The following is an 11357-nucleotide window of genomic DNA, read 5'->3' on the forward strand; positions in this document are numbered from 1 at the left end:
CTGTCCTGGCCGCAGCCACATCTTCTTCATTCAGAAACAGTCAGCCATTCCCACCATTTTCGGGTCTCCATTTCGAAAGAAAGGATGGCATATTGAATAAAGGCCGTCCCCTTGATACACGGTTTAAAACATTCACCTTTTCATCAATTCTGAACACCAACGAACCTCATTAAAATATCCCACGTGGTCTGAGAGCAATAGAAACTCTTTCAAATGAACACTTCCGATGTCTGAACCGGTCAAAGAGACCCCTTCAATCCACACTGCACAACGAACTGCTGTAATCTTTCTCCATTTTAGTTAAATACTGCCTTCATTCTCCCTGAAAAATAAAATTCACAGTGACCATAGTTTTATTCTTTTTATCAAATTTTTGACCATTGCTTACACAATGTCAAATTTCGACCTTCTCTTGATCACTGAGTTTCCTGCTGATGTTAGTGTCATCCACAAATCTGGTTAGAATGCTTTTATTACCTTTATCTAATTCGCTGATAGAAGTTGAAAACAGTTGAGGACACAGCACTGGTCACTATGTCACCACAGTCGTTAATTTCTGTGAAACTGATAAAGTGTCATTTATCCCTCCTTTTGGCTCAGTCACTAGCTCTCCCTCTATTCCTATGTAGCAGCTTTGAAAGGCTTACCGTTCCTTGCTATTTCCAGTGTTCTCAAGTGAGATTAAGAAATTTGTTCCAATTGATGAGTAACCGGTGCAACTATTTGAATTATTTTCTGTCCCTCTTTAACAATCTTCATGTACTGAAGAGACTGCTTCAATATATAGAAATGGTGCTGAACATTTTAGAACTATCAGTGAACAGCCCACTTCTGACTTTAGGATGAAGGGAAGTATATTAATGTTGTAGCTGCTGATAGCCCACAATGCCACATAGATGCCAAGTTTCCATTCGCTAGCTCCTTTAGAAGTATGTCCACCGTCGCAGGAGGTAGAGCCTCATAACACCTTGGGTGTAATCTGCAATACGAGGCTGATACTTTCCCTCCTCCAGGACTGTGCGCTGGCTGCTCCTACAGACACTATTAGGGATAGATCCATCTAAGACAATTAGTTTTTTGAGAACATGTCCTTCTTGTTGATGTCCCCACCACGTCCCACAGTCCGGTTGCTGTTAGTTGAGGCCCCGTTCCGTTCGTTCAGTAGGGGGCCTATGGAGACACTCTTAGTTATCGACATTGAAGGACTGCACCCAGGTTATGTTCAGAGTCATTGTCACCCTCAGTGCTCCTTCTGATTTGTTTTCCGCATTATGGAGAACCGAGTTACCACCACGGGCTTGTGTGCAGGCAATAGGTGTCAATCATCAGGTGATTTCCTTGACCATCTCTGATCTGTTTTCATGAGATTTCTTAGGTTCTGGATTCGACACAGGGGAATTCCATGATATTTCCTTTCCTGACTGTATGTCACAGTGCCACTACCAATGGTGGGTCTGTACTGCCGGTGGGACAGGATACACCCAGGTTCGGTCATGGGGCTTCAGGAAACATTACCCATCAGATCTGAACCTGTGAGTATGAAGATGTCAGTCTTTTCACTGACAGGTCAATGTGAGTGCTCATGGTGGCAATGGAGCAGGAAATATTGGGTTTAAAAGCTGAATAAAAGTCCCTCTATCTGAAAGTATTGTCGAAACAGATTGCCAAATTCAATGTGTGGATTGAGATAAATGTATATGATTTAATGGCATTTGACAGACAAGGCTACTGGGAACTGAATATACAGAACATTTTACAGCTGTGAGTATTACTTAAAACTGAAAAAGAGGTGGCAGAGATCTCTGAATAACGGATGATATCTGTATGATCATAAAAGATTTCTTTTACATCAAATGATCAAGGAATTGTTTAATCGTGTTGTTTATGTTTCCAAATTGCCAGCTAAGTTGTGTTGACGGACAGTATGCCAACGTGATGCTGAGCGAACCTCACCAAACAGAACTGGTAAAAGGGCCATTGTGCTGTGGGTCTTTATGACTCTATCTTCTATCCTCGACATTCTCTCGCACATTTTATTCCAGACATTTCCCGGAACAGTCAGTACCCCAAATTCCCCGTAACACTCTAAAACCAACATTCCCCGGATCATTCTATGCCCGATATTCCATGGAACATTTTATACACGGCATTCCCCGGCACATTCTATATCTTGCATTCCCCAGAACATTCTATGACCGACATTCCCTGGAAAATTCTAGACTTCCCGGATCACTCTATACCTGACATTCTCTGGCACAGTCTATAACTGACATAATCTGAAACATTCTGTACCCAACATTCCCACGGAGCATTCAGTACCCGACATTAGCTGGAACATTCTGAAACCGGCATTATTTGTGAACGGCCGGGCGTTAGTGAATTGAACAAAAAATAAGATCCCAAGGGGAAGTGTTCTATTCCAGGGAAAAGGAGACACTGATCCGAAGTCCAATCAGTTAAAGGCACCTAAACGTGTGAATAAGTTTTCCTTGCATTTACATTTCTTCACTACAGTTGATCGACCACAATTTCGAATGAAAGACGGTAATGACCAACTTCCATTTATCTTCAAGGAAACTGGAAGATAATCCTTTAGGACAGCAATGTTTTCATCCGCCACATTAGGAAGTGGAAACCGATTACCTGTGTCTGCTCTCGAAAAATCTAGTTTGTGGGAATGATCTAGAAGCCATCTGTTCTTATGGATGTGTCTCTGCGTGTTTAGGAAGGAGAGTTTCTTGTGGTTTACGTCAGGTTTTCGACAGTAACTTTAAAAATTACTTTTTGTTTATTTCAAATTCAAGTATGTAATTAAATCTCGGAATACAGTGACTTATTTGACAATCTCATACTGATCTCAATTAAACTGGTAATTTTTCCTCCAGACTGACGGATAATTTATTTGTTTTCCTTCTTCAAGTTAACGTAGCGACGATCTACGTCCTGCTTTATAAAGATTGTGGATTGTCTCCATGTGTCAGGCGTTACGTGGGGGCCATGGCAGCGGCGGATCTACTGGTCATTATTCTCGACCTAATATTGAGACACATTCCCATTGTTTATCGGGAACAGTTTCATTTCCTGAGATCCATCCCCGTGTGTAATATCCACGCCATTCTGCTTTATGCAGCCACTGACTGCTCTGTCTGGTTCACCGTCACTTTCACCTTTGATCGTTTTGTGGCCATTTGTTGCCAGAAGCAAAAATGTAAATATTGCAGTGAGAAACCGGCAGCTGTGATTCTGGGAACAGTGACTGTGCTAAGCTGTTTAAAAAACATTTGGTGGTATTTTATTCTCACAGGTAAATATCGGCTCAAGAACATCCCCTGGTTTTGTTGGGTACCTAAACATGCTCGATATTCCCTTGTCTGGGGCATAATCGAGTTCCTCCATTACATTCTAACCCCGGCTGTACCATTTCTACTGATTCTGCTGCTGAATGTTATCACCGTCCGACACATTTTAGTGAAGAACAGAGCCCGCAGGAGACTCCGTGCTCACATCAACGGGGACACCCAGTGTGACACAGAAATGAGACATCGAAAAAAATCGATCATTTTACTGTTTGTGATCTCGGCCAATTTCATCCTGTTATGGTCAACATTAATGGTATATTCCATATGGAACCGGATGTATTATATTGTGTATACAACTGTACATCTACATCGCTTTGTGATGACATTGGGATTCATGCTGCAGCTCCTCAGTTGCTGCACAAACACCGTGATTTATGTTGTGATCCAGACGAAGTTCAGACAGCAGCTGAATCATGTGATGACTTATCCCTTCACCAAAATTCATAAATCAATCAGATTCACTCATTAATCAATCCATCCAGGATTTTCTCAGTTCACTTCCGTGTTTCAGCAACGAAGCAGCCTGTCACTATTGTAACATACTGAGGGGAGAGTTGGTTTCTACAATCTCATCCCACGGGGGTTATAGGACCACTTTTCAATATTCTCTCAACTCAGGGGCCAGTGGGAAAAGGCACCATCCACTCACTGTATTTCTCAGTTTAATTTGTAAATAATAAAAATGTTCATGATAAGTAGAATGGATAGCTTTGAGGTATGTAGAGAAGAGGTGTTGGAAATCCTGGAAAAGGTGAAAATAGATAAGTCCCCAGGGCCTGATGGCATTTATCCTAGGATTCTCTGGGAAGCAAGGGAGGAGATTGCAGAGCCATTGGCCTTGATTTTTATGTCCTCTTTGTCTACTGGAGTAGTGCCAGAAGACTGGAGGATAGCAAATGTGGTTCCCTTGTTCAAAAAGGGGAGTAGGGATAACCCTAGTAACTATAGGCCGGTGAGTCTCACTTCTGTTGTGGGCAAAGCCTGAGAGAGAATTGTAAGGGATAGGATTTATGCACATCTGGATAGGAATAATGTGATCAAGGATAGTCAGCATGGTTTTGTGAAGGGCAGGTCGTGCCTCACAAACCTTATTGAATTCTTTGAAAAGGTGACGAAGGAGGTTGATGAGGGGAAAGCGGTAGATGTGGTATATATGGATTTTAGTAAGGCGTTTGATAAGGTTCCCCATGGTAGGCTACTGCAGAAAATACGGAGATATGGCATTGAGGGTGAGTTGGAGGTTTGGATTAGGAATTGGCTGGATGGAAGAAGACAGAGGGTAGTAGTTGATGGCAAAGTTTCTTCATGGAGTGCCGTCACTAGCGGTGTTCCGCAAGGATCTGTTTTGGGACCATTGCTGTTTGTCATTTTTATAAATGACCTGGAAGAGGGGTTAGAAGGTTGGGTGAGCAAGTTTGCGGATGATACGAAAGTCGGAGGAGTTGTTGACAGTGAGGAAGGATGTGGCAGGTTACAGCAGGATATAGAGAAGCTGCAGAGCTGGGCAGAAAGGTGGCAAATGGAATTCAATGTAGCTAAGTGTGAGGTGATTCACTTTGGGAAGAAAAACAAAAAGATGGGGTACTGTGCTCATGGTCGGATACTTGGTAGTGTGGATGAGCAGAGGGATCTTGGTGTCCATGTACACAGATCTCTGAAAGTTGCCACCCAGGTAAATAGTGCAGTGAGGAAGGTATATGGCGTACTGGCTTTTATTGGTAGAGGAATTGAGTTCCGGAGTCCTGAGGTCATGATGCAGTTGTATAAGACTCTGGTGCGGCCGCATCTGGAATATTGTGTGCAGTTTTGGTCGCCATACTATAGGAAGGATGTGGAGGCACTGGAATGGGTGCAGAGGAGGTTTACCAGGATGTTGCCTGGTATGGAAGGAAGATCGTATGAGGAAAGATTGAGACACTTGGGGCTGTTTTCATTAGAGAAAAGAAGGTTTAGGGGTGACTTGATTGAGGTGTACAAGATGATTAGGGGGTTAGATAGGGTTGACAGTGTGAACCTTTTCCCGCGTATGGAGTCGGGTATTACAAGGGGGCAAAGCTTTAAATTAAGGGGGGGTAGATATAGGACTGGAGTTAGGGGTAGGTTCTTCACTCAGCGAGTCGTAAGTTCATGGAATGCCCTGCCAGTAGCAGTGGTGGACTCTCCCTCTTTATGGGCATTTAAGCGGGCATTGGATAGGTATATGGAGGATAGTGGGTTAGTATAGGTTAGGTGGGCTTGGATCGGCGCAACATCGAGGGCCAAAGGGCCTGTACTGCGCTGTATTCTTCTATGTTCTATGTTCTATGTATCAAGCAGCAGAGGGAACGACATTTTTTGTCTTTGTACTGAAGAAGCTGAGCTCGAGATAGACTCAGCCCCAACTCCTGTTCCTCAGGGAAGGTGAGGGGCACAGGCTTGATCTCAGGAGTTGTGTTGAAGTTACTCTGTCATTGTCTTCACCTCTGGGTCTGGCTTTGGCACAGATTATCGTCTCCCTTTGTCACCCTCCCTCCATATATCCCTCCCATTCTCACACAGTACCTCTCATCCTCCAATTTACATACCATATTTCACGGTCCCTCCTTGCCCTATGTTCCTTCACTCTCTCCCTGTCTTGCACACACTACGTCCCAATATCCTTCTCTCAAAACTTCACCCCTCCAATCATCTCTCACTTTCCATTGCTGAATAAGGGCTTCTGCCCGAAACATCGATTCTCCTGCTCCTTTGATGCTGCATGACCTGCTGCGCTTTTCCAGCAACACATTTTTAAGCTCTGATCTCCAGCATCTGCAGTCCCCATTTTCTCCTAAGGTAATGGGGAGTTGAGTTTCTGGTCGTTGCGAGGGTAATAGCGTGGGACTTGGGCCAAATGTCATTGCTCAGGAACACAGTGGCTATGCGACCACTGGCTGTTACTAGGGGCTAAATGTGGGGGTGGAACCAGAGCTGTGGCTGGGGCTAATATGTGGGGCTGCGACAACGGGCTGCTGCACACACATTTGGTGGGACCCACTGTCTGTGGCTCAGGGAAGATAGTGGGTTTTGGTTTAAAGGCAATTTGAGTGGATCAAACGGACATATGTAAGCAGTCCAGTGCTGAGGGTCGAGAGTTTTAAGGGGTGTCAGCGTGATGATGGGGACGTCCGCAGGGGGAGTGAGCATGAAGGTGGTTTAGTGTATGGGAGGAGTGAGTGTGATGGTAGTTTCGTGTGCCGGGGAGTGAGAATGGGTGCAGGAGTGTGCGGGCTTTGAGCATGGCGGTAGCTGAGAATGCAGGGGAGGAGCATGATCGTGACGGAGTGTGCGAGTGAGTGCTTGACTGTGGAGGAGTGTGTGGGGGCGTAAATGTGACGGTGACTGAATGTGTGGAGGAGTGAAAGAGAATTTGTTGATGGTGAGGACGAGTTAAGCCATAAAAATGTCAGTGTCGGAAGAATGGTACTGGTTGTCTTGGCGTGACAGAATGAAAATTACGGCTTGGAGGCCTTTGTCATGGCGGATATTTGTGTACAGGGACTGGATGTTTACTCGTTTGGGACCGGAAAAGCGGAAGTTATGGAAGAGGTGGAGGGTGTGTGTGAGGCCCGAATGTATATGGGAAGCTCCTGGTCTCAGAGGGAGCGGAATGTAGAGAGATGAATTTCCCTGTCTCTGCATCCAGCTGGTTAGCATTTGCTGGTGATTCAAGAGAGGCAGCCTTTGGGATTTTGCTTCGTAGCAACAGCCTGCAACCTTTTAATTCACAATAGCAGTGGCCACATCTGTCAAATATAAGTGAGGTTGGGGAGTTGAGGGGGATTATGGTTCTGAATGTGGATGGTGAAAGTACAGATATCTTTACAGTGTCCGTCAGTGTGGACTGGTTAGATCCTGCTGTACAGAATTCCAATGTCAACCGTTCCCACTGCGTGTGTGTGGGAGGGTATTTGGGACAGTTCGAGATGCTATGTAGTTGGGTGTGGTTTTGATTTCTAGCCGGGGTTAGAGGGAATCCCTCAGCCTGTCTATAGAACCTGCACTCTGTTTTCTTATGGTTGGGTAGTGGATGGGATCATCATCCCTCCTTTCCACAGCACAGTCCATCCCCACCTCTCCTCCCTCTTTACCCAGAATAAGATAAAGACATGGATCTACAGGAAAGGACGGGGTGATGGGGGTACACTCTACATCGGAGGGCGTGAGGTGAGTGTATTTCAATCAGAACGCAGAGTGAATGAAGTGAGAGAGATCAATTAATTCTCGAGAATTGGAGAAAGCTGAGCAGAGATTATGAGACTGGGAGGGGGCATAGCATAAGAGGGAGGCAGAATCCAAGAGGGAAGGAGAGAGAGTAGGAGACAGAGCATGAGTAGGAGAGAGGGGTGAAAGAGTGAGGTAAAGAAGTAAAGGAAGGAGTGAAAGAGAAGGACACAAAAAAGTGAAAGAGAAGGAGGGATAGAGGGATGAGGAAGACTGATTGAGAGAGATGGAACCAGTGAAAGAGAAAGACATGACTGTACCAGTGGATGTTACATTGTGAATAACTTATTTAGAAACAGCTCCAATCGCAGACAAAGTAGGCACTGGGTTGTGGGTGGTTAAGTGGAGTGGGTTGGTGAGGGGTCAATCTTTTCACTTGTATTTTTTTATTCCCTGTGTGTCAGTGAAAGAGCTGTATGGGGCAGATTAAGCACCGAGGGAAGAGAAAGGGACAAGCTTTGGGAGTAACTTCCTACTATGGAGTCACTGCCCAGCCTCCTCTCAGACAATGTACACTCGGGGAGTAGTCAGAAAACATTAACCCCTCTAACCCAGGTTGAATCTGCTCCCATTCTCTGGAATCAAAATAAGGGGAAGTGCTGATGAAATGGGGAAAATTTGTGAGGTCTGTCAGTGACGGGATCTTGTTTGTTTTACTTGTTTTATGTTTTAAAAGATCTCGGCTTGGTGTGATCAATCTCTATCTCCCTCTCTCTGGGACACAGACACAGAGAGACGCAGTCTGTGCGAGTGGGCATGGAGCGGATTGCAACGTCTGGAGTAAATTACACCCTTTATCCCTCAAACAGAAACACTGGAACAGTCCCGAGTCAGTTCGATGCCATCCTGCTCCCGTTCTTTGGGTTCACCTGCCGGGACTGTGCTGGGAAAGTGTGAGATTGTGGAAGGCAGTGAGTGGTAGGGTCTTGCTGTCCATTTGGTGCCCAGTTGTATTTCATTTTAATCAATTGTCATACCACAAGGGGGGAGTTCTGGGCTGGATTTGGATGTTGGGGAGACAAAGGAGTAAATATGTTTGTGAGAGCTGCTACACAGTCTGATATTAGAGATGACGCTGCCTCAGTCTGTCACTACAGCTCCCACCTTCACTCCCGTGTTCCGAGCTGTCTCTCTCTTTCTTTACCACACATCTGTCTCCCCCAGCCTTCCCATTTCCATGTTGGTCATGTTCCTCTGTGGATTGCCTTTCTATGACTCTCTGCCTTCTCATTTTCTCTCTCAGAATGGTTTCATCGTTCAGTCTTTCCTTATCTCCAAATCTCCCTGCTCAGCTTCCTCTACGCATTCTGTCTCTTAGCTATGTGGGATCTTCTTGTTCAGAATGGAGAACCATTCTATCTGCCAAACACCATCATCCTCTCTCGTGTACTCACCACTCGTTCTCTTTCATTACTTTACCTGTGGCCTCTCTCACACACCCTCTCTTCCCTTCTCCCTCTCTCTCTATTTCTCTCCTCCCCCTTTCTCTCTCTCTCTCTATTTCTCTATTATTTTTTTTCTCTCTCTCTCTCTGTCTCCCTATCCATGGGATTTTTCTCTCTCTCTCCTGCCCTCCATCGCTACCCGCGTCCGACCTTCTTCTCTCCCTGTGAGTTCTTCCTTTTCCTGTGTTTGTCCTTCTGTCTCCAACCACCCCTTCCCCAAAACCAGTAGGCTTTTTTATCCAGGTGTAACCCTGTTCCCATTTCTCTTTTTGTTTTTTGCCTTTGTATTTTCTCTCTGCCATCCTATCTTTTTCTGACTGTATGCTTTTCGCGATTGGTCCCTGGGCTGTGCACTCTTTCCCTGGTTTCACACTCTGCCCCTCCCTCGTTGACTCTCTCACTCTGTAGGGTATTTTTGTCCCATTCTGTCCTTCTGTTTGTCTCCACAGGATCTTTCGCCGTCCTTGGCGCTCTCTCTCTCTCTCTCTCTCTCTCTCTCTCTGTTCCACCGCCACCCCTCTCCCCCACCCTCCCACCCCCCCCCCCCCCCCCGCCCCCCACCGACTTTCTCTCTGGATGTCTCTGTTGCTCTCGGTCTCACTCTCACTCTCTTCCTTCCGCCAGCTTCTTTTCTCACTATATCTGTCTTTTTTCTTTGATCCTGATCTTGCTCCCTTTCTCTTCCATCTCCTTGGTTGTCTGCTTCTCTCACTCTCCCTGGGCTCTCTCTCTGTCTGATACCTCTCCCATTGTCCCTCTGACTGTCTCTATCTCCACCTCCCTATCTCTCTATCCTTCTGTCCCTGCAGTTGATTTGGGCTCAGTGCCATGAATAGCTGTACTTATCATCAGCACTTGGTCAGTATTTGGACTTATGCACCGTTGTCCCACTCCTGCCGTTTTTGGGGGATTGATGTGAGAGATGAGTGAGTGTACAATTGCACAAGATAGAGGCACAGAGGGAGACTTGATATGCAAACAGCATTTGGGAAGCACCCAATGTTTGGGGCTGCGAATGAATGGGGCGAGTCTGCAAAACCCCTTGGAGAGTGGGATTCGGCGGGTGGGAATTGTGGGCAGGAACACAATTGGGTAGGAAATGGGCACAACGTCCTGGGGGATGAAAACGTAATGTGGGGATTTAGATGAAGCTCCTTTCTCAGTGAGGGCGGTGCCTGCAAGCTGGGATCTTGCTGTACTGTCAAGCAGTCACTCAAAATGTTAATGAATCCATACATGTGTTCACTACGTCGCCCACCAAAAAGGGGTGTTTGGTGGGGAGATGAGTGATCGTAAAGGAGCGATATGGAGCAATTTGGGGACGCGGGTGCAAAGCTGCACAGGGTGAAGGGCAACTGGACGAGTGCCAAAATTCAGGGGAAAAATACTTGGGCAGAGGGACAAAGTAATGGGAAGGGGGGCAGGAATCATCGAATGTAAAATCTGCGGGGGGACGCAAAGATCTGAGGAATAGGAGAGTCGCAAAATCCAGGCGGGTGCAAAGCAAATGGAAGAAAAATGGGGAGTTACCAAGTGAGGGCAGGTAGGCTAACAGGGAGGGACCATCCCTGTCGGTAGGAGGATCCTACCATGGTCCAGACTAGGTTAGCTGAGATTATTTCATTAGAGCAGAGCGGTTGAGCGGGATTGAGCTGCACAAAATTATGAGGTATATAGATAGAGTAGCTGGAAGCCTTACCCCTCAGAAGTTGAATCAATAATCAGGTGAAACTGAAGACTGCAGACGCTGCAGATCAGTCGAAGAGTGTGTTGCTGGAAGAGCACAGCCTGTCAGACAGCAGCCGAGGAGCAGAAGAATACTTCAGGGTAAAAACAATCATCAGGGATGTGGCTGGCCGGCCAAGGGTGCTGGGAGATAAGTGGGAGAGGATGGAGCTTGGCGGAAGGAAGCTTGGAACGCGATCAGTAAATGAAGGTTGGGGTGAAAGTGATAGGTCGGAGAGGAGAGTGGAGCAGACAGTTGGGAACGAAGATGGACATGTCGGGCCGTTAAATAGTGTCTGACGAGTTGGAAGGTTCGGACTGGCATATGGTTCAGGGAGGGAAATGGAGAAATTGAAATCCATATGAATCCCATGGGGTTGGAGGGTCCCAAGATGGAAGGTGAAGCGTTCTCAAGGAGTTGGATGGCCAGGGTATGGCGATGAAGGAGGCCCAGGATGTGCATGTCATTTGCGGATGAGGTAGAGGGGTTAAAGTGTTTAGCCACAGGGCGGTAGGATTGTTTAGTGCGGGTTCCATGAAACGGTCCACAAGTTGGTGTCCTGTCTCCCAACTGCAGAGGAGAAAT

This window comes from Chiloscyllium plagiosum, unplaced genomic scaffold (genome assembly GCF_037043375.1).
Source record: "Chiloscyllium plagiosum isolate Xiang-an unplaced genomic scaffold, Cpla_swu_hap1 HiC_scaffold_52, whole genome shotgun sequence".
NCBI lineage: Eukaryota > Metazoa > Chordata > Chondrichthyes > Orectolobiformes > Hemiscylliidae > Chiloscyllium > Chiloscyllium plagiosum.